At 37.1% G+C, this 25,222-nt stretch overlaps 1 protein-coding gene across 2 annotated transcripts in view; it reads right to left on the minus strand.

Annotated features, from left to right (window-relative positions):
* The window catches only part of DPH6 (diphthamine biosynthesis 6), a 214,743-nt gene that overhangs the window by 78,267 nt on the left and 111,254 nt on the right, over positions 1-25,222 (minus strand). The gene's annotated exons all lie outside the window — the stretch shown is intronic.

Below are 25,222 nucleotides of genomic sequence, written 5' to 3' on the forward strand. Positions count from 1 at the left end.
AAAGAAGCAATTCCATAAATTTAGAATATGCCTTTTATCAAACATATAGGGCTAACATTAGTCTAATTATTGAGAAACTATAGGAGTGGCATAACAGGAAAGCTAATTTATTGAGGATTTCAACTTTAGTTTTAGCATTACCATATGGGGGATATATAAACAAATACTTACATATGCGTAATATTAACATAGCAGAGATGAAAACTTAAGCGCTGATTGGGAAATGCCAAAAATCACGATACATATGGAAACTTCATGTATATCTGATTAGAAGTGAAATACACATGCATTTGTGTTACAAATGTACATTTATGTTTAAGAAGACAAACCTGAACTTATTTGCAGGATGTTCAGAGTTATGACAAACACATTAAAACAATCAACATTAACAGACTTTTGCAATGCTTTATTCCTTAACTTTGATGTTAGAAGAATTTTTGATTTTCATGAAAGCTGGTGCTTTCCTGATACTGCTTTCCAATCGCTATACTTAGTCTTGGTACGTAAGGGAATTTTCCTGGGAGGAGTTACAAAAAGGCAACTTTGAAGTTTCTACCTGCCATCTCTTACTTACATTATGAGAATCTGTACCACTTTTCCTGCAACTTTCCCTGCATAGGTAAATTGATTTTTTAATTTTTTCTGAAATTTTCTCAACAATTATGGGAAGGAAGCAAACAATATATTTAGCCCAGGATATTTTTTTTCTTAAATTTTCAGGCATTTTAAAGGATAAAGTTGAGAAAAGGAATGTTTTGTAACCATAGTCAAATGACATTGGTGGGGCTTACCTCAAGGCAGTGACAGCTTAAAGGAGCACCTCTGTGAGCAGTGTAGGAAAAGTCATTCATGATGAAATGTGGTAGAAACAGCAACTGATTTTTGTCTATGGGAGATACATACTACACACCATCAAAACAACTTAGTAACACTGCAGTTTGGAAGTTCCCTACAAGCTATGAGTAAGTTAAAATTCTGTACTAATTTTGTCACTTAAACCTCAAAAGCAAGCTATTACCATAAGTCAGCCAGACTGCACAACTTTGATTATAACCTCTTAGATATCCATTATTCTAATTCATTCTTTATTTACATAATCACACCTACATTTTATGTTGGAGTCCTGTTTCATGTAGCAAGTAGATGTTTACAGATTACAGGCTTGGTTTCTTTGCTTTTTAAAACAGCTATACAGCTAAATCTATGTTTGCTTCTCTCACCCGCTACATGGTACCCAGCTTAGAATGGTCTCCTGAAAAGGAATCGCACATGTTCTGGTATTTCCATGTTCCTTGACCCACTCACATAGCACTATCATCATTCTCCTGAGAAAGCAAGGATCATGCCTTATTTCATTCACCTGATACTCTAAACCAGGAAGAGCAGCAAGTACTGCTGTGTGCCACTGGCCTCCCTAATAGATCTTGTTCATTAGTTTGAAAGAGTATAGAATTGGCACATGTCTGGAGACGAAGAAAAACGTGAGGAAAGATGACTCTGTTCTCCCCAGACAGGAACTCTATTCAGTATCTCTCTCAGAAAAGACAGGAGCACAATTTTCTCTAGCACTGAAGTTACACAAGTAATAAGATAGTGGATTAAGGTATTAATCGTTCTCCGTGCATACAAATAGGCACTATTCCAGAGTTCTGAGACTCCACAGAAAGAAAAATGAACAATAGGAGCAACATAATACTAATTTGCAGATAAAGAATTGAGACCTAGTACAATTAAACAATTTGCCCAGGTTTACAAAGGAAGTCTTGTATATGAAACAGATATTCAGATGCTCTTCAGTGAGCATCACAAGTTCTCTGAATCTTTCATGTCCCACCTGCTTTAGTTCTCTCTAAATTATCAGTAAAACAATGTATATAGATGTATAACATGAGTCCAGTAATAGTAACACCATGGGCTCTGAAACATGGCAGGTGACATTCCTAATCAGCTTACTGTTTTCTTGCATGTTGCTTTCATCCTCAAAAATATCTTTTTATTTGTAATTTATCCAAGTATATTAAAAAGCATTTTAATTCATAGTATGGATTTAATAGTCAAGAAGTTGTTCCTGAAGGGTATGTGACTAATAGCTCTGGAGACTTAAACACAATGTTTATTTACAAATGTACACAGCATCACCCCGAGCTCCTGGAAGTCACTGTCAGTAAAGCTTAAAGTTATTCCAGGGGGACACCAGAGTGTAGTCTCCAGGACAGCTGAGTCATTTGCTTCACAGCTGACAGAGTACTGCAGTGTAGTCTTCTGAAATATCACAGTTAAGTCAAAATTGTTCTGCACAGTGAGAGCAGTCACCCAGTTTGAAAAGAGGACATAAAATACTCGTTTTAAAACTTTTTGCAATCATAGAAGAAGTAAACAAAAAGTCCTGTAATGATAAAGCCCCAAGCTTTGCAATATCCAAGTGTCCCTTGGAACAACTAACGGCTCTGACAGCATGATCTCTGTGAGATACTATTTCACTGCTCATACAGCCCAAAACAATCTGATGTGCTAAAATGCAACCCCACAAAAAACTTCAGTTCTTACCAGTTTGATCCTCTTGATACCTGAGGTTTAGAATCCATCACCTAAATAATACATAATATTAACCTACGAAAATAGACACAATATTGTTATCAAGTGTGTATGTCAAGCATGCCTTTAGCAGAAATTAGATCTCTAAATGAAAGACTATTACACCTGAAATTCCTTCAAAGTTGTAAGACAGCGTAAGATTTCATAGTAAATTTCCCCCAGTACTTAAGGCTTTGCTTATACATATGCATCAGCCCTGCCCCAGCTAAACACCTCTGGTCATTCACCACATGTAAGTGGTAACAGGACCTACAAACTATGAGTTCTCCTACTCTGTGTCTTCTGCCACAATAATGTCAAAATATGTGTCTTTATTCAGCTGACTTTAAAAAACTTACTACGAGATAGTAAACTGGAGAAATCCAACTTGAAGTGTACAGTTTCTGAACTCTCAGTCCCACGATTCAATTCCACAGACCAACACTGCCTTCGGTATAGTTGCTTTCCCAACTGGGGCAAAAAAATTGAAATAGTCACAGACAATGCAACAAAAATTACAACTATGGCATCACCTAGTACAATGCCACAGGGAGGTTTCACCTGCATCTTTACCTACAGCAGTAATTTAATCTTTTTTTTTGAAGTGAACGCTATGAGGAAACTCCTTCAAACAAATAAAACATTTTTAATTGCAAACACACATTTGTTGAAAATATACATATTAATGGATTAACTACTACACGAGTCAAAATTATGATTTTAAGTTAATCTTACATGTGCTTGCCTCAGCCCTTATAATAAAACAATACATATCTTTAAAATATTTCAAATAATTAAAAAAATCCCCAATCTTTCAGCATACTACTTTTGAAAAACAGAACACAACTACACTGAAATTTTAAAGCTTGTTATACCTAATTATTATAATTATATAAGCACTTGACCTGGAAGCAAGAGTAAAGGTTAAAGATGGAATAGAAATTTGTTTTTCCCTAATCATGAGTAGCTTTTCAAATTGAAGCTTAAAAATATTTATCTTTATTGATCTTCCAACTACTGTTTATTTTAAAACATTTTAAAGGCACTATCTTTAATACTACTACAGCAGAAACTATTCTTTATCTTTCTTTAGGACTTAAATAACTATCTTTTCACCACTTTTTCTGAGGGCTGCTGTTGCATCAAGGCATATTCATAATCAAAATCTTAAATCAGATAGCATATGTGTAGCTATCTGAAAACCTACAGCATTAATAGAGAATATTTTAAATCTTCCTTTGAGAGAATAGGACCCACAAATGCGAAAAGATAAATCTGAAAGAAAACTGTAACTGAGATTTGTCATTTTAGAGATATTATTAAAGCTCTAAAAGCTAAATGCATTTTTTCTGAGAAAACAATCTCTCTCATCAAAAACAATTCAGAACAATCCCAGGTCCTAAACTGTTGAGGAAAGAAGAGTTGGTTTCCTATCTGAAATTCCTCTGAATCTTCAGAAGTCTCTGGATAGAATCTCACAGTGATTCACAGGCTGGTATAAATTTCAGAAGTCTATGCAAGTCAGCGTAAACTACAGGGAGTTGGAAGAAGAGATTGATTTTCAGCTGTTATTTAGATGCATGGTGTTTTAAAGCACAGTAAAGAGACAAGACAAATTACTTCCTTTGATTCAATTCTCAATTTGGCTTTATATACTTAAAAAAAGCAGAGACTCAGGATAAGAGCCAGAAGATGCATGCAGAGCTTCCAATCAAAGTAAAGGACTAATACTATTTAACAACCTTAGTAACCACCTGATTACTTTTTGTAACTAGCCACTGAAAATTAATAACTTTCAGAGCCAGATAGATAATAATTGAAAAACTGAATATAAGCAAGCAAATAAAAAATATAATTTAAAATGGGAAATTATATGATCAAATGTGAGGCGGGCAGAAAGAAAAAGCAAGTTACATAAATAGGCCTATCATTTGTAACTTGTTTCACTTCATTTTCTTCTGTCCATATTCTTTATTTATACATCTCCAGACATCTGGTAGTTTAGCCAGAGTAGAAACTTCAAAGGCATTTGTAAATAGTCACATCCCAGACATGTTCACCATACAAGTAGAAGTCAAGCCTACAATAGACACACAGCAAACTGACACTTCTACTATAAGACTTCCCTTTTACGTAAGAACTCTGCACATGATAGTAGCCCTTCAGGTTTATTTAAAGTTATTCTAAATTCTTTTTACAGGGTTGCTTTCAACTTGACCTTCAAGCATATTTACATGTTTAATGGACTGCATTTAACTGAAAAATCTGTTTAGAAAATAAAAATTGAGTAAATAAATAAAAATCCTGAAATAAATCTCAATTAAGTGTCTACTTTTGTAATTGCTGCTATAATCTTTCAATTTAAGTGGAATTGGCATATCATACAAGAATACACCCTGGTAAAGCTAAAGGGTGAGCATGAAAGAAATAAACCCCAGCATTTTACCCTATTAGTGTTGCATTGCATTTTTTCCCCCTCAGCCTCTCTTTTAATGACTACATTAAATTTTCCTACCCCAGCACTCTCTAGATTCTGTTTTTACATATGGAGCAATAGTATTTTCAGGGTGACACTTCATGAATATTATTAGCACCTCATAGCAAACAAGGATTGCAGTCACTAAAAAGATTCTCATACCTTGGGTAAATTTCTTACCCTACCACTGCTCAGTATATCAATATTGCCTGTTTAGGACCATAATTGGCATGTAATAAATCAAAGTTTCACTCTAAGTTTACTTAGATAAGTGTAACTTAGAACAGAATTTTATTATCAAATAACTCTCAATATCCAGAAGTGCAGATGTATTGACGATGAATAAAATGAAAAATATATGATCACAATAACCACCGTTATGATCACTCAGCTTTCATATAAAATCACGTTTTCAGAAAATCCCAATAGTTTTATTATACAAGCATACTTCTAAAGTTTTGAGTTCTCTCTTACATATGACCAGATTTTCAAAATCGCTCAGCAGCTAGCAGCTCCCACGGAGAAATACAGAATTCAGAAAAACAGAAAACATTAAGAACTATAATCTTAATATGAAAATCAGTTGGTTAACTACCACTATGCTGAAAATAATGGATTTTTATTTTAAAGTACTGTCATGCTGAGCCCTCCTGAACAGTAGCTAAATAATGAAGGTAGTTAATTTTTTTGTGAAGAGAATGATTTTCTATAATCAGAAGGGAAAAAATAATAAACACAGGAATAAAAATTGTGTGTAAGGCTAGGAGACAAATATTATAAACAGCTACCTTTCCTGTTTAGCACAGAAAACAACTGAATTGTGAGCAGTCACATAGCACAAAGTTAAAATAAAGAAGGGCAAAAGTGGTGGGGAGGTGCCAAGGCAGACTAGCAGTGTTTCAGACCCATTTCCATGATTTACATGCATTGAGGCATCGTATATACTTTTTGTAAATTACAGTAATTAACTTTTTGGTACTCTGAACAGGAATGAAGGCTGGGGATGCACACAGACATAGAGGGATTCAGCTGAGAATGTAATAAACTGAACTAATCACTTGGAACCTGCTCATTTTTAATGTGCTTTGGTCTTCCCTCTCGAGAAGGGAAAACCCCACCAGTCATACTAGAGGTCTCACTCATCCTGCTTGTCTTACTTTCTTTTCAATTTACAGTCTTCCATGCACCACATCAGCTACTTTTCAGAATAACACTTTTGACTCAGTAAATGAGATGTCTGCAAGTGTGCTTGATATCTTAATATCCTGCAACATTCTTCCTGAGAAAACAAACACTTAAATAACTATATTATGGCTTATTCATTTTATAAGAATAAATCAAAAGCTATTTTTTCTGGAAATTTCTTTCAAATTTTTAAATTTAAGAAAAAGATACAAGTTTTGAAAAACAAAAATAGCAGCTTTATAAAAATAGTGGCAAATCAAACCTTGGCAATACTTGTTATTTTTCTCCAAACTCTGAAATGTTAAATTAAAAACACATCTAAAGCACTTCAATCAGTTTACTTTTTGCACAAACTTCATACTCTTTACTTAAACATGCATAAATGTTGAAAAACTTCTTTCTGCTATGTCCCACAGCTACATTGTTCCACTCCTTTTTCTTATTTTATTTGAGGACACAGGCGTATCTGTGGGAAAGGGACACAATGCATTGCTCAAGACTCTAGGCAGAGTCGTTACTTTTCACAAGCTGTAGTAATAGTAACGTGGAAATGAGCATATTAAAGTCTATAAAGGCCTCATAAAATAATACAAATTTAAATAAATACCAGACCTGACAGCCCAATAGAGGAGAGGCTGCCGCAACTCCATGCACCCAGTCCAACCCGTAGCAAGGCCGAGTGCACATTCCCACTGGGTACGTGCACACGGATCATGCATATGCACCACATACATACAAACATACGCAGCCAGCTACACCAACCAACACAGAGACACAGAACACTCACATGAACAGAGGCAGCACCAAAAGCTTCATCCCACTCCCCTCCCTGACGCAGCAGGATGGAGGTGTGCTAGTAAGAATATAAATACACGTACAACATGGATCGCTCCAGCAGCTTGGCTCAGGCACTCCAGTAGCTGCCCCTGGATCCCAGTCTCCCCACTTGCTGTCACCTGGACATATGAGCCCCTGAGGCTGCAGCCCCACTCCAAGTGCTGGTGTAGACCACAGCAGACCAATTATGCACACGTACACACACCCAAAGGTGCCCTTGGTTTCACTCACTTGGGTCTCTCCAGTCACCACCACCCAGGCACACGGCTCCCCCCAACTCGTGGTCTGGCTCAGTTGCTGGCACCCAGACCCCCATACAGACACACTCAATAGAGAGTCCCTCACCCATGAAAGAGAGGAAGTGAGTAACAAGATAGGACAGACATTTTCTATGATGAAATTACCAGCTTGGTACACGAGGGGGGAGCAGTGGATAATCTCTATCTGGACTTCAGTAAACCTTTTGACACTGTCTCCTGTAACACCCTCATAGAGAAGCTGTTGATGTATGGTCCAGATGGCTGAATGGCCAGGCCCAGAGGGTGGAGATCAGTGGCACAAAGTCTCACAGATTGGCAGTAACTAGCAGTGTACCCCAGTTGTCAACACTGGGTCTAATCCTGTTCAACATCTTAATTCATAATCTGGAAGACAGGGCAGAGTGTATCCTCAGCAAGTTTGCAGATGATACAAAACTGGAAGGAGTGGCTGATACACCAGAGAGCTGTGCTGCCATTCAGAGGGACCTCAGAAGACATGTACTGACAGGAACCTTATGAAGTTCAAGAAGAAGTTGAAAGTTCTGCACCTGGTGAGGAATAAACCCATGCTGGGGCCTTGCTGGCTGGAAAGCAGCTTTGTAGAAAAGGACCTGGGGGTCCTGGTGGACACCAAGTTGAACATGAGCCAGCAATATGTCCTTGCAGCACAGAGAGTGATGGTATCCTGGGCTGCATTCGGAGAAGTGATGCCAGCAGGTCACAGAATCATAGAATTGCTTAGGTTGTAAAAGACATTTAAGATCATAGAGTCCAACCATTAACCTAGCACTGCCAAGCCCACCACTAAACCATGTCTCTAAGCACCACATCTACACGTCTTTTAAATACCTCCAGGGATGGTGACTCCACCACTTCCCTGGGCAGCCTGTTCCAATCTTTGACAACCCTTTCAGTGAAGAAATCTCTCCTAATGTCCAGTCTAAACCTCCCTGGTGCAACTTGAGGCCATTTCCTCTCGTCCTATTGCTTTGCTACTTGGGAGAAGAGACCGACACCCACCTCACTACAACCTCCTTTTAGGCAGCTGTAGAGAGCAATAAGTTCTCCCCTGAGTCTCCTTTTCTCCAGGGTCAACAACTCCAGTTCCCTCAGATGTTCCTCATAGGACTTGCTCTCCAGACCCTTCACCAGCTTTGTTGCCCTTCTCTGGACACGCTCCAGCACTTCAATGTCTTTCTTGTAGTGAGGTGCTCAAAACTGCACACAGCACTCGAGGTGCGGCCTCACCAGTGCCGAGTACAGGGGGACAATCACTTTGCTAGTCCTGCTGGTCAAACTGTTTCTGATACAAGCCAGGATCCTTCCCCTCTACTCAGCACTTGTGTAGCCACATCTAGAGTACTGTGTCTGGTTCTGCGCTCCCCAATACAAGAGACAGCATGTTCAATGAAGGGTAACTAAGATGATTAAGAGACTGGAGCATCACGCTTACTAGGAAAGGCTGACAGAACTTGGACTGTTTTGCTTTTAGAGAAGGCTCAGGGAGGGCATCTCATTTGTATATATAAATAACTGAAGGGAGGCTGCAAAGAGGATGGAGCCAGTCTCTTCTCAGTGGTGCCGTGACAGGAGCAGAGGCAACGGGCACCAAGTGAAACACAGGAGCTTCCCTCTGAACATCAGGAAACACTTTTTTACCATGAGGTGCCTGAGCACTGGCACAGGTTGCCCAGAGATGTTGTGGAGTCTCCCTCCTTGGAGATATTCAAAAGCTGTCTGGACATGGTTCCGGGCAACCTGCTCTAAGTGGCCCTGTATGAGCAGGGGGTTGGACAACATGACCTCCAGAGGTTCCTTCCAAACTCAACCACTCTGATTCTGTGAAATGTCTGTACAGAGAGGCACGTGAGCAGGACATCTTATGGCGTAATTCACAGCTCCATCCCACATGTGAATGAATGTGCTTTAGACATTCCCAGCCACTAACAATAGTTTTCCCCATTTTCCTTGGCCATTTGCTCTTCCTCTCAATGCTAATCTTTTCTGTTCTACTCCTTCCCATTCATATCACTTTCTCAGAACAATGCAATATGGAAGTAGCTGAAAAGCCAACAGACTGAACACAGTACAATTAGGTGAGTGCAGTATAGACACACTACAACTCAATTTCCAATCTACAGACTGTATCTTTCCACTCCTGAATTCTCTAACTAATGTAACCTTAATGTAGTCAGAGTACCATGTTCACTTTGTCTCACGTACAAATGGTGTTGCTTCTGCCCTCCTATTTCTTCCTTCCTCAATCCTTTTCCCACTTTTACAGACCAATTGAAAACAAGATGCAGAGGAGAGAAACTCTGTAAAGCAGAGTCTGACTTTACTACACTTTTCTCCTTTGGCTATCAAAATGGGAATGAGTTCCTCCTTCCCTTTTTACTAAACCTAACAGCTACAGCAACAGAACGTTATAAAATATTATGCTAAATTTCTAGAGAATTTGTGAATAGTCTAGGAGAATTTTAAAACAGATGCTTTAGTTACGAATTTCCAACAAAGAAAACTACTTAAATATTTAGGCGCTCTCTGGTGTTTTATAGTAGTCACATAATTATAGGGCAGAAAACAGCTGTTATTTATATAAATTGTTTCCCTGAAAAAATTACTTGTTTTATGACAACATAAAACAAGGTTTCAGATTCACATCCCCTAATCTCACATTAAAACAAGTAATAAAGGTCCATACCTGACCCCTGAACTGGACCTGTTTTGCACTACTCTGCTTTGACAGAAAGTTAAAACATTTGGTTCTCAAAGGATCAAACCCGAAGCATCACTGGACAGGAACATGAAGTCCTATCTCCAGGTGAATAAAAGAAGGACTTCCCTCTCCCTGCGTAATTTTTGTTCTCTTGCCTTCTGTTCTCTCTGCCTTCTCTTGAGTTGGGTGACTGAGCATACTGAGGATGTTAAAACCACAGAGTATTCCAATCTCTGCCTTCAGACAAGGGATTTTTCATTATCCTCAGGTTAATTCCTCATTCAGAAGTTCAAAACTACATAGGAAGTTCTAAGGAATTCAGAAGGAGACAGGGATACAGAAGTGTACATTACAGCAGAATTGAATCTGAAGAATCTTTTTACTTCAGAACGGGAAGAACAGGAAGAACATAGATCAACCAGCAATTGCTAGATTTAATCTACGGCATGAATGACTGGAAAAACAAAATCATGGGTTTTTTCATACATGCTGATAGACCACACTGGAGGTCATTCACTGTCAATAAACAAAATCCCTTCAGAGCAAAGTAATTTTTAAAGAACAACACGTAATATGCATGCACAAAGTATTCTCTCCATTAATTTCTCTGAAGATTTACAGATGTGAAAGATAAGAAAGAAATACATGGAAAAAGGTATTGGAAACACAGAAGACAAAAATCACTTTGGAGTATGTCTTCTCTCTGAAATCCTTATAAATCTAGAAAAAAATTCCGCAGTTTTCCTCTTATGGCCTCCTCTCCTTTTTCAACAATATCACCTCATCTCTTTCATGTTAGTAGTTTTAGTAGGGTATGGTTTCACAGAAAAGAACTAGATTTTGACTATCTTCCCACATAGTATATTAAGTATTAGGTAGAAAAATGCGCCTTTTCAGACACAGCATACTTTCTTTATTTCAGCATTTTATTAATTTTAGAATGTCCCCCATTTAAATGATAGTGACACCAAATATCTCATATCACATACTGCCTTTCTCCAGAGGTAATCGAAAAAAGAAACTTGTGGATTCTACCCAACATAACAAGCTACTGAATTCCATGGTGATACCACACGGATCCTATAAAAAATGGTAAATGAACACTCACGATCAGAAATGGCAAATATGGAGAAAACGTTACGTAAGAGGAGGTATCACCTGTTTCTTGTATACTTCCACAGCTTCATCCTTCACTGGTCACGTTCTTAACAAAATACCATGTACAAAGCATATCATAATTTAAGTATTTCACATAGTTCCTGTCACCAGCAAGGGGAATCCTATGGATATGTTTTAAATCCATCAGCAGATACTAGAAGTAAACTTTACAAAGAGGCCCAAAGTAAAACTACTGATTGAAAATTCTTTATCAAGATTAAATTAATAAAAATAATTAAACAGTAATGGTAAACAGAAAGTTTCAAAGCTATTATATTTTTCGATCAGTTCTGCAAGTTTTGAGCTCTGCTCTCATGTCACCAGATGTATTTCTATATTCTATAATTAAGTCCCACAGATGATTGTGATTCTTTGCTCTGAGGTTTTCAATAATTACTTACTAAATCAAAGTTGTTTGCTTATCATCATCAGCCCTCAAAACTCAAACTACATTACCAAGGTGGGTAGCAGACAGTGCAAAACATTTCCTGAGAAACATCAGTAAAGACATTATAGAAAAACTGAACACTTGTTGCTTTTCACTCAAAAGTTACCAGAATATATCTTAAGAATAAAATATTAACCAACCTTTAAATACGGGGATGCAAAGATTATTTATTCTGCCATTTAAAAAATATAATCAGCATATATCACCCAGCAAAGCAATAAAAACACACTCTGGCTTCTAAAGATTGTTTTTCTTCACCATGAACAGTGCAATATTAAATAATACAGGACCCAGGGTTCCAATTCAATAAAAGATATAGTTCATATTTTGTAATCTATAGACAAGATGTAGGAACCTTTTCTTGTTACAGAATCCCCCCCCCCCCCCCTCCACTGGTACCACACATCAATTATGATCTCTGACTAGCATAGCAATTTTGTCTGAAAACTTAATCAAAGCTGTAAACTATGGAAAAGAAAGAGATCAAGAACTCACAGAATCCATATAGAGAGCTACTATTTTGCAGACAAAAATTTATTTTGAATGGGTTTTGTTGATGTTATTAAACGTGGTTTTTATGCAGAACCCCATAAATATTTTCTTCCAAAAAATCCACACCAGCACACTTGATCAAATTGTAATTGTGCAGTGTTATTAGTTTCACATGTATCTTAATTCTAGGTACCGGGTGTTGAAAGATTCATTTACATTGAGTTGTAGCCTAAGGTAATTCAGTTTTCAAAAATCAGAATTCTACAATAATAACTATCTGAAAGACAGCAGCCTGATGATCAACCTCAGGTAGGAAGAAATACTTGAATCCCATGGACAGTAAAGCAGGTCCTTAGAAGTGACAATTTCATTTTTATTTTTCCCTTTTTTATTTTGATTTTGTTATTAGACCCTCAACTCACAAATGCTCAACTGTCACAAATGATCAGTGTTACTGAACCACCGGCATTAATCTGTTGTTTGAAATGTATAAAGAAAGACAAATAAAGGAGACATTGCAAAATGTCTTCCTCAAGTGGAACCAGATATTGAAATGATAAATAACATAACCTATGAGCACTAGTTATAATGTTCTTGGGCAGAAGAGATTTCTAAATATCAAAGACTGTTGCTTCATTGTCAGATGGTCCATAAATAAACCATGGTCAATTCATGACATTGGACCTTTTCTTCTTGCTATGCTACTGTAAATAAGTGTGTTCCCCTTGCCTGTCTGAATTCTACATGCCTATTTCCAGAAATGCCGCAGCATATAAGTAACACTGTCATGTCCGTTTTGTCAACTACATGCTGATTATCCTTTTCTATCTGCAGTTTGGGAACATTATCAAGGTCAGAAGCAATCGCTCAGAAAACTGATCCTGAAGCTCTTGTGTCTGATAATTTCTATAAGGAATTTTCATAAATAAACTTCATAATGTAATTAGTGAAAGATCTACCTTTCTTACATATTGTAGAAACAAAAATTGTACCAGTAACCTGTCAAGTATCCAGTCAATGTGTTTATTTATTGCATGTAATCATGTCTTATTCCAAAATGACACAAGTCTAATTTACCGTTACCATATCTAACTTCCACGTGTGTTTGAGTAAATGCCCACCTCCTTCAACTCTCCTGACCTCCACTTTTTTTTTTTTTTTTTGACAAATTGGTTATGAGGCATTTACAACTGATGCACATATCGTGAAATTATTTCTGCCGAGCTTCCTCCATGACCTGCCCGTGGGACATGACATGCTCTGAGATGCATCGCTCTATCAAACTGAATCTTTCCAGGACAATGCAAATTATGACAAATTCCATCATCCCGCATTATGCGCTTCATGCTAATCTTCCTAATTCGAGAAAATCAGAAGGGCTTGCTGTTCTGCTGAAGGGCACGTTGTCTGAATGAATGATGGTGAAAGAACATTCGCAATCCCCTTCATCTTCTAATCCCAGCTGTGGCCACCTCTGCCCTAAAACCACTAAGCAACCTTTCCTCCTATGTAATTCCTGCATCAGAATTAACCCAGGACCAGTCTTTTGGCAGAGTATAGAGAATAAGAATGATTTTTGGGGTCCAGACTCCAATGGTAGCACACCTTCTGGAAGCATTTTTAACAAAATTTCCCCCATAGACCTCTTCTGCCTATTTCTTCTAGTTTGACAAACTTTCACAGTAGGAATGCAATCTCCATGAAAGGTTAAATTACCTCCCAGAGTGGATTTTGAAACAATTTCAGCAATAGGTTCCAGGCAACTTCTGGTCTTGAGCACTTTCGACTTTGGTAGGTTATGCCGCTGATTCAAAGCAAACCACCAATGAGCAACACATTCTTCAGAAAGTCCCTAGAAAACAGCTACATTTCTGAATCATTCTTCACTGGCTCAGAAGGTGGCAGTATTACTACATGAAAGAAACGTGCCATCTGCCTAGTATTCCATATCCACATTGCTGAAATAAACATGTTTAATTCCCAAAGAAGCATATATTTTATCCTGTGGCATAATTTACTTATAACATTAAAACTCAAACATGAAGCAATTTGTAGCAATAACTATGATTATGCTGTTAGTGGCCCAAATGTCACTGTCTAGATTAGGCTAAATGATACCTAGCACCAAAGAGCTTCTGTGATTTATTTTTTATTATCATTGGTAGAACTTGCATGCTTAAAAGGCTCCCCATTCAAATTATCCAGTCTTCTCGATGACTAAGGTAATCATAGAAAATCTTGTAAGAAATTATACAAGTTTTAAATCACAGCCATGCTTAAAATGTATAAACATTTTGGGCAGGCAGATATGTTATTATAGATTTAAAAATAAAACTTCATGGTAAAAATACAATACATACTGCAGGAGGAGAATTAAAATGTATCACAGTTTTTGCAGTCTGCAAGACTGAAAATTAAAAGGATTTAAAAATCAAGAAAAAATTATCACTTTATGAAATGAAATGTATGTTTTAAAAACATTCTCAGAAATATTAATAAATATATTTATGAGGCTGTTTCATTGAAAAGGAGAGAACACTAAGATTTTTAAATAGCTTTTGCTTTAATTTACATCTCAACTAACAGGGTCCTTTTCCTACCTATTTATATAGTCAGAACATTTCAATCTACAGTAACTGTCAATATTACACATATTTCTTTTATACTATTACTTTAAATTAGAACAGAATTTTTATTTATGAAAAATGAAGTGTAAGCCATACTTTCTAGTTGAATAAGCTTTTCAGAATGAATAAACAAACACTTACTCAGTAACTAAAATGCAGACAAATTTTGCATTTACAGTCTATGGAATCTTTAATGGAATCTTGCATAATTGGCTTGATGCTTTACTGAGTCTTTCATACATGCCTAATAACTACATATCACAGATCCACATTAAAGTATTACTAGGAAGAGACAGGAAGATCTTTAGCTTTATACTTCATTCCCAGTGAGACCCAGACCCTCAGAGGTAAATGACTATGTGAGCATCATTTCAGCAAAAGGCACCGGGCACACCCTGCGCATGCCGCGGCTTGTTGACATGAACCAGGGCAGGCAGACACCAATAATACATGAAGTGTGGTTCAGAGGCAATTAGGATCAGTTGTCAAGGCCAGGCCATTAATGAAAGAACATGTCAGAGGAGCTGGAGACTTCAATGGTTGAGGGCAAGAAGGCGATTTAGTGTGACAGATCGAGTCCTTCCAATGTCCTCAGTGGTACATGCTAATACCAGCCTTAACAACCTTTTGTGGCAGTGTATAATGCGACTAACATGGACTTTGATTCAGCAAAATGACTGCTGCCACTGTTAGTCTGTCTCATTCCAACAACAGTAAAAGCACTGCTACAAATAATTACCCACTTCCTTCTCCCCCTTCCTCCATTTAATGCAGCAGTCCTTTATGCATGCCATACTGTTTCCCACTAGAAGGTCACAACGTTTATCATGCTGCTTTCTTTTCTTTCTGTCATGCCTTTTCTATTTGTTAATACAATCTGAAATTATCCTGTAGAACAGTTTTGTTCAAGTAAAAGGAAATTAACTATAAATTCCACATTACCTCATGTGACTAATAACAAATACAAAAAGAGCGAACCAAACTCATCTTAAGGATTCCCTACCTATTCTGCCAATTATGCAAGGAAAACACTGCAACATGAGATAATTATTAACATCATCTAATGGATCAAAAATATATGGCAACTTTAACCTCCATAAAAATGAAATCCTGAAGCTCTATACATAACTTGCCACTTGGTTGTTTTTCCTATTGTCACTGTCAGCACTACAAGTACTAATTTCTATAAAAAGCTGCAGACCCCAAATCCCTAACACAATTACAGCATGAAAGGAAGCATAAATGTAGAAAGAAAAACCTGAAACAGAAATTCTATTGTAGGCACAGTACTGAAGTCAGGAGCAACATCTTCACTGAAACAAGACAATATTGTGTTTTCTTAATAGAAGATGTGATCTGTTTTATGAAGGATAGTTTTCAAGGAAGTTCAGACTTCACAAACTATTTTTAAACTACATTACCTAATTTTTAAAATATTATTCTGGTATTCAGTACCTCTTTCAACATCAATTTCTTTCTAAGGCTTCAACATTCTGGCCACTTCAGAATACGCTATACTACGCATTTAGGTGTGAGAAATTTTTAACTCCAGAAATGGCAGGAAAAAAAAATGGTTATTCATATTCACAAGAACTCCCCACACATTTCAAGGGGGAATTCACAGATTTGTCAAAGTAAACACTGTCCTATCAATGATAAAAATTACATCTTGAGCCCTATTTTACTCACCTTATATCAGATGATGTGGTTCTCCCCTATCACTCCTGTCATTTGGCAATGCCTGAACTGACCTTTCTAGAGGCAATACTTATCTGTGAGTGACAGGAGAAACTATCTCCAGCAGGATGAATTTCCTTCTCTCTCTTCATTTCTCTCCACTTTGCCTACTTTCTGTCTGACTCGTTTTAGTTTCTCTTTTTTTTTTTCCTTCTCTTTTTTTTGTTTATAAATCTACAGCTAACCTCTTCTTAACCGACCTTTACTAACATTCCCTTTTCAACCCATAGCTTTAACCTTTTGAATGTCTACTTTGTTTTATTTCATATATTTTACTATTGTTTGCTTCTTCACAACCTTCTCCCTCTTAATTTTATTCTTTGATATTTTTCTTTTAATTCTTTCCTTTTCTTTCCTCTTGCACCTTTGTGAGCTCCTGGACCCACTGAAGTTAAGAGGAAAATCCCACTGACTACAATATGAGTATGCTCTACTGTAATTATTTAGCATTGGATATACTATCAACATCTGTGTGTCCAACACAAGTAGCAATTGTCGCTTTTCACATGATGAGTAGTACTGGTACTTTTTTGACAGAGTAACGTATAAAGGATAGGATTACAGTAATTCTTACACTGTACTACAATTACAGGTCTATGGTGCAGTATGAGGAACACTAAGCAGAAATATAATTGTAGACAGCAGTGATCTAATATATTTTATCTACATCTATTGATTACTTTGGAATTTAGTAAGTATGTACAAAGGAAAGTTACATCTAACTCTTGGCATATATACTAGGAATTAATATTAAATTAACAGCAAAGCACATGGCTAACCCAGTTCATCCTTAAGATTTGGATTCAGATTGGAATTAAAATTCTGTCTGGAAAACTGATGCCTCTACAGATATGCCAGTAATTATCCTACCCTTCTTTACCAAGAATCTTGGCTAAAAAAAAAGATGAAGAGTATTATCAGAGGAACACTTTAAAAAAAATCATTACAGTGTATTGCAATATTTTATAAAGACCAGGAGAACACCTAGGAAACTTAAGAGATCGGGGGGACACACTTAAAGGATATTTTCATTGTTCTGTGCTTTTGTGTAACACTTCTCTGCCTTTTGTGCATCTATCATGACTTCTTTTAAAATTAATTATAAACATTTGCTTCAAGATTATTATTCCCTTTTGCAGATACTTACTTATAAAATATTTCCTGCACAATTAAACAATGTTTTTAATTTACTAAATCAAATTTTAATGATATTTTAATGGATGGTTTGGTAATAATTATCATAAACACAGGAATCAATGATCATCAGATATGAGATGACAGACACAATGAGCTAAAATAATCCTCATCACAAATATTTAATATCATGAAACTGAAATTTTACTCAATTTTTAGATGTACTACATAAGACATCCTTCTGTGGAATTACAATAAATCTTTTCACAGAAATCAATTAGGCTTTAACAGTAAACAGAAAGATTCTTAAAGTAAACTTGAGAACTGAACAAAAACAAAATTATAATATTAACATATTAGAACCTGCAACATGTAATAATTTATCTAAACTGGAACTGTTTCCACTATCCACTCATATATGTACACACAGTTCTCTTCTGTTTGCTACCAATTCATTTAAAATGCCTGGGAAAATCAAAATGAATTCCAACATAACAGATGTCTTATATTATAAAGCTTGTGACTTTAAGGAAAAAAGCTTGCTTCTTACAGAAGAACTGTCTTTTGCTCTCAAATTACTGAAGTGAGGGAATAAAATGGGAAAGAGAAAAAAAGAAAGACAGACAGAAAGAAAGAAAGAAAGAGAGAGAAATAAAATCATTCTAGTAAAAACAATCCCTTTCTCACCAAATTTAAGTGCCAAGAATCACAGGAAAACAAATATTAAAAATTATTAGAAAATAAAATAACTTCTCTGCCTAATACTAACAAATCATCTTGTAATTATAAGTACTTTCCACCTCCAAGGACCACAAAATGTTTCACAAACAGTTTTTAGGATATTTAGGGGAAACTTAATTGAATACCGATATACAGCTCCAATTGCAAAGAGAAGAAACAGGTCATGCTAACACTGTATAACAACTTGGAGAAAAATAATTTCACCTAGCATACAGTGAATGTGTAATTTTCTCTAAAAAAGTATCTAATTATAGAACATGAACTTAAGCAGAACTTCGGAGTCAAAGCTCTTATTTTTGAACCCTGCCTGGATTGTAACCACAAGTTACAAGAGCCTCAACTTTATTTCATTGTGCCTACTGAGAAAGAGAAGTGGTTTAGGAAGCAATGCATGACAAAATATTATATACAACAGCTTTCATATATTAACATGCCAGAATCAGTAAGTCACCACAAACTCAGGATTTAAATACAGCTATCATTTGGAGGTACAACAGAAGACAAATAACTTCAAATGGGTAACAGCCATACGTAAACCTCAGAAAACACTTTAGTTAGCCTTGGAAACAAACAAACAGACATCAAAAATTGCTCTGTGGTGCAGAGATATCAAATCCTGGACTCTTTAAGGCTAAGACAACTAAATCTCTTGGCATAGGTATGCATGTAAGCTTGGCTTTTCCATTTTAAGCTGCCCTAAAATGCAACAGTCAGGTTGACTAAGAAATGTTTCCTTGTTTTGAAAATGTTGTCCTGTCTCATTACAAAGAACTACTAAGAAAATGTTCTAAAAGAGAATTCTCTCACAGGATTTCAAGGTTGTTTTTTTGTTAGGCTGACAGAGTTTGTGGTGAGAAACAGTGCAACTGAAATCAGGGATAAAATGTGTTCAATCCCTGAAACGTTACCTAGAGTTGAGCTGAAAGCTGTGCCTCTCTTAACAACGGAGAGCAGATGATAATGCTGTCTTGAAAAAAAGATTTTTCTTCATGTTTTTACAGTAGCAAAAGGAAGCTTGGTCAACAGAAATCAAAGCATGAAAATTATTTGTGGTCCCTTGGACTCAAAAAGAAAGGGTGGTAAAACAGCTAATATAAGTCCTTAAAAGGTAGAAGATCTCATCAAGAGCCATGGAAACAACCAATACAGCCTCTCAAGACAACCACCACCTTTGAGGGAGACAGACTCCATGGGCTTTACTTGTGCTGAAAGAGTGCAAGAAGGAAAACAGTCTGAAGACCAGCACAGTGCTTCGGATTGAATTCCCCAACTCAACAGACTGGTTTCAGCAGTAAAAAACTGAAAACAAAAGAGGTTTCACATTTAAAATAGATGCCAGAGCCAGAGTATCAAAAGCTGGTTGGAAAAAGAAGTTTGACACATTTCTGATGTCCAATTCTATTTCATTGTGTAATGACATGGAGGGAACCAATTTATCACAATCAGTTCAGCTTAAGCTTACTTTTACTACTATAGAAAAAATATAGCTATGCTTATCAGGAAACGGTGGTGTCTCAGTAGAAGAGTACTTCCGCAGGAAAGTAAAGGTAGAGAAATTACTAACTTGGTGTCTTGTAACATCTGGTAAGTTTTGGATAACTTCCCATATAACCATAAAACTGGACCACAGCAGAAGGTGTCTATTACGAACAACAAGCAAAGGATAGCTATAGGAAACAAGCAAAAAGTAAAGAAGGATTGGTCCATGTGAGCGTTCTAGTCGGCACACAGTAACACAAGGTGTCCTTACAAGTGGAATTCGGGCGAACCTAGTCAGGAGAAATACCAGCTACATAAAGAACCAAAACATTATTTCTGTATATGTTAGAGAACATCTAGGGTATGGCATGGCTCAGAAACAGTTAACCTAGTGAAAATTCAAAGAGAAAGAACATGAGCACTTCAAACCTGTCACAATAATCACATAACTGAACCTCTAGAGAAAGAGACAATGTTTCAGTTACTGAGCTCAACCCTCAGGCTCTCATGCATCAAATTCACAAACAAAAACAAACTGGGATGGGGGATGGAAGGATTTGTGGTGCCAAAATGCCAAGATAATGTAGCAGACCCAAATAAATTTGCCAATAGTGAATACGTAATTTCAAAAAAGATGTCTGAACTTTAGGATCCCTGCCTTATAACATACTGAAGCAGAACACAAAGAAGTAGCAAAACCTATGAATAATAAGCATGTTGATAGGAAATAACGTGGGTGATTGGTCTGAAACAAATGCAACAGCTTTTGAAACTAAATAAAAGGTGAGGAGAACTACAAAGTATCAATTGTGCTATCTTTACAAGAACAATGGAAACTATTAAGGAGAGGAGACAAAGGGGAACAAAGAGAAGATACTACTTAGGAGAGATACTAAGACAAGTAGGTTATAGCCTTAAAGCATATAGAAGTTATGGAAGATTATAGTGTACAGCAAAACCACCGCATTTTCAGTAAAATTACTTTTTAAAAATTACAGTAGAATTATAAATTTGAGTCCTTATTTTCATCTTCTGAAAACATTTTTCTGAGTTTCCCTTAAGGATCAAGACTGAGAGATTATTAGAAATGTTTACCTGGAATTTTCTGTTCTTTACAGACTTTCTGTGCCATTCAATCTGGGGCATACTGGTGGCTCAGTTTCACTTGCAAAGTTACCATGAAAGCACTTGAAATATATTATGACCCTTGAAGTACTGGTATAGAATACAAAGACATTAAATAGGCCTGTTGGAGGGATTATTTGCTTTAGAGATGTCTTGGCAAGTTTTCCATTTCATGCTCAGGTGCACTCTTGATCCATGAAGTATTTGTTATTGTGCAGCGTTTGCTTCTACCGATAGGCTCAGCAAGGGTAGAGGGTTGTTTAACACGAGGAAGGGCCGTTCTGAGAAGATTTTTGTGGTAAGATTTTCTCTTGTTTCAAAGTAGGATCTTTTTTCCCTTATAGACTGTAACTGTGTAATGATGTTGTAAAAGTTCCACAGATGAAAAGTGAGAACCAAGGACTTAGGACCACTAATGTAATTTTCTTTCAAGTAAGCAATTCCTAATATTGTATTTGTGTGGCTCTCTTCACAGGAGTGTTTCTATTGATTAAAAACTCCCTTTAGATGACTGAGATGAGCATATGAAGTGTTGTGCTCAGAACAAATGTCTTATTTAAGGGTCTGACTGTATATTACATCTTCAAACAGTTGGTACAGATTTTTATTTTATGGAAGTAGGTAGTCTCATGTTTTTTCTACATACTGCAGTTTTTAATTACAGTTATGATACTGACAATAGCAGCTAGGAAAGTAATGTTGGTGTAGGAACATTCCAAAGATGGCTTAGCAGAAAGCTGATAATTACTGAATTTATGGTGGAAATCAATAAAGGAGTCTACCTTTCCAGTCCAGATAAAATTTTTGTCTGTGTATGTCAGATATGCCATGATATCATAGTACAATTCAAAAACTCTGTTTCAAGGCAATCAATGAAAAGGTTGGCTAATTGTAGAGCTATTTTCATGTTCATTGTTTTTTTTTGAAATCTGGTACAGGTGAGGTTAGTGAAAGCATAGTTGTTCTCATGAGGAAATAGAGATGCTTATTTTTTTTTTTTTTTTCAAATTTTGGGCCTTTTCCTGTAAACCTTCAAGGGATTACCATCATGAGGTGGCACACAGGCATAGAGAGTAGAAGTACTGCAAAACGCTATGAGGCTGTTGGTCAAGAGCTCTTTCTGTTATGGAATCTGTGCAGAGAGTCTCTTGTTCTCTGCGGAAAATCTGCTGTATGCATAACAAGGCATTGAGGTTTCGGTGAGGGTTTCAAGGATGGAGTAGTATTAGATGGAGCCTATGGCAGTAGACCTGTGCTAGTTCCCTTGTTTGTGGATCTGAGGGAGCAAGTAAATAATCCAAAGCATAAGAGACAGAGAAGAAGCTGCAAGTCAGAGTGAATACTTTTATTTGATCTCAAAAGAAAGTGAACTAGAGATCTCTTTGAACTCTCTCTTTGGGAGCTTTTTACATTAGCATCAGCCTCAGTTATCTAGTCCTCATGGTTTATGATCACTACAATTCCGCCTTTTGTTGTTTCTGGCTTAATCACTACTTGAACTTTGAATCTTAGGGATTCTAAATCACTTCTCTCAGTTTCTGGTTGTGTTATTTATTGTTGGTTATTACAAAGCCAAACCTTTTTCTAAGACAATCAGTATAACAGTTGAAGGTGCGATTTTGTCTACTATAACATTTTTAATCTTATGTTTCTGATGAGACTGGTGATCATCTGGCATTTGCCATATGAAACAGTAATGCTGGGAATGGCCTCAAAACGTGTGGGGTTTGTTTTTTTTTCTTTTAAGACTGGTGAAAAAAATCCTCTTATTCTCTGCTAACAATAATTACTCCTATGTTTCGTAGGTCAGAAACACTGGTGTCTTCTAAGGACAGAACTGGTCAGCTTGTTCATGCTCATAATGTTGTAGAATAAGATTTGGATTAGATATTGCTATGGTTATTTCTTATACAGTTATTTCCTTTTTTATTCTTTTTACCTTAAAGCAAAATTTCAAACTAATTTTTGGCATCTGCCCTTCTTAAAAAACCTAGGAAATAAAGTTTCTTATGGGAGTAGAAATACAGTACATACAACACAGTGGATGGACTCCCTTGCAACAACAGGACTGGTAAGCAGACAGCAGTGAGGTTTATAGGTTTAAAATACAATGTGCCCTTCTTGGGACACCATAAAAGAAAACTGTTGGTCATTTACTGGTGTAAAGTTTATAACAGTGTTCCAAATACACTAAGAGCAATAGTTTCTCCTATATTGTTGATTTTATGTCAAAGGTTTTCATTTGGGTAGAAGGTACCAGAATGGGCATGTCACCAAGGTTAGCATACCACTAGAACCAGCATATCACTGGCATCATAGGCTGCTGAAGAGATTCAGCTGGACCTCAAAACATGATGCTGAAGATTTTCTTGTCTTAGAATTGGCTTGGTATGACTTGGAAGCTACTTACTCTATGTGCCTTTTGATTACAGAGATATCTAGAAAGAAGCTCCCCCTTTTCACACCAAGTAATGGCTGAAAAGACAAAGCATTCCTTTGGGCTTGACAGGGGCTTGATGAGAAAAAATAAGGTTGCTCCCAAAACAGATAAGTAGGAAAATATACATTTTAATTTAAATAAAACCCTTCAGATACCAAGAGATTATGCCTGGAAAAGTCAAGGCAACACTTAGGAGAATTGGAAATACAACTGCCAGCACACACTCAGTCATGCATTGTACGTGTTCAGTTGCTTGGAAAGTACGATATTCATGCCAAATCGAGGGAACAAATCGTTACCTGGTACAGGCTGCTCATAGTAATCAAGCAACTTATGATTCATCTTTATTACTAAATCACAAGCAGATTTTATGTCAGTATCGATGTTGCAAGCTTTTCACCCATAAATTAAACTCTTATATATAAAATTTAAGTATATGAGCAGAACTCAATGGGATTCCTCCCACATAAAGAAGTAAATTCACACATAACTGCTCATAGATTTAGTATGGTAACAACACATTTCCATAAGACTGATAACTGGCAGGCCACCAGCCTTCACATGTGTCATTATAAGAAAGTATTTATATCTGCTGATAATTAAGCTGTAATCGCAGGCTTAAAGCTTTATTACAATATTGAAAAATAGTTTGGTTTATCAACAAACATGAGGTTACTTAATAAGGCTTGAGAGCTGTCAGAAGAAGATAGAAGTCCAAACCACAAAAATGTTCACTCATCTTAGGTAAGGGAAAGCGCTGTCTGAGATTATTTTATAAAGGTTAGAATCATAGAATCATAGAACAGTTTTAGTTGGAAGAGACCTTCAAGATCATAGAGTCCAGCCTTTGTCCTAGCTCTATCAACACCACTAAACCGTGTCCCTAAGTACAACATCTACCCGTCTCTTAAACACCCCCAGGGATGGTGACTCCACCACGCCCCTGGGCAGGCTGTTCCAATGCCTGACAAACCTTTCAGTAAAGAAATTCTTCCTAATATCCAGCCTGAACCTCCCCTGGTGCAGCTTAAGGCCATTTCCTCTTGTTCTATCACTTGTTACTAGGGAGAAGAAACCAACACCCACCTCCTACAACCTCCTTTCAGGAGTTGCAGAGAGCGATAAGGTCTCTCCTCAGCCTTCTCTTCTCCAGGCTAAACAGCCCCCAATCCCTCAGCCGTTCCTCATATGAGAGACATGCTCCAAATCCTTTAGTAGCTTGGTAGCCTGCCTCTGTACCCTCTCCAGCACCTCAATGTCTTTCTTGTAGTGAGGGGCCCAAAACTGGACACAGTGTTCAAGATGCAGCCTCACCAGTGCCAAGCATAGGGGAATGATCAACTCCCTCCTCCTGCTGGCCATGCTACTCCTGATACAGGCCAGGATGCCATTGGTCTTCTTGGCCACCTGAGCACACTGCTGGCTCATGTTCAGCCAGCTGTCAATCCAGGTCAACTCCCAGGACCCTCTCTGCCTGGCAGCTCTCCAACCACTCACCCCCAAGCCTGTAGCGCTGCTAGAGGTTGTTGTGGCCGAAGTGCAAGACCCAGCACTTGGTCTTATTGAAACTCATGGAATTGGCCTTGGCCCAGTGATCCAGCCTGTCTAGATCCCTCTGTAGAGCTTCCCTACCCTCAAGCAGATCAACACTTCTACCCAGCTTAGTGTCATCTGCAAACTTACTAAGGGTGGACTCCATCCCCTCATCCAAATCATTGATAAAGATGTTAAACAGGAGTGTCCCCAGTACTGAGTCCTGAGGGACACCACTCGTGACCAGCTGCCAATCG

This window comes from Leptosomus discolor, chromosome 3 (genome assembly GCF_034619465.1).
Source record: "Leptosomus discolor isolate bLepDis1 chromosome 3, bLepDis1.hap2, whole genome shotgun sequence".
Lineage (NCBI taxonomy): Eukaryota > Metazoa > Chordata > Aves > Leptosomiformes > Leptosomidae > Leptosomus > Leptosomus discolor.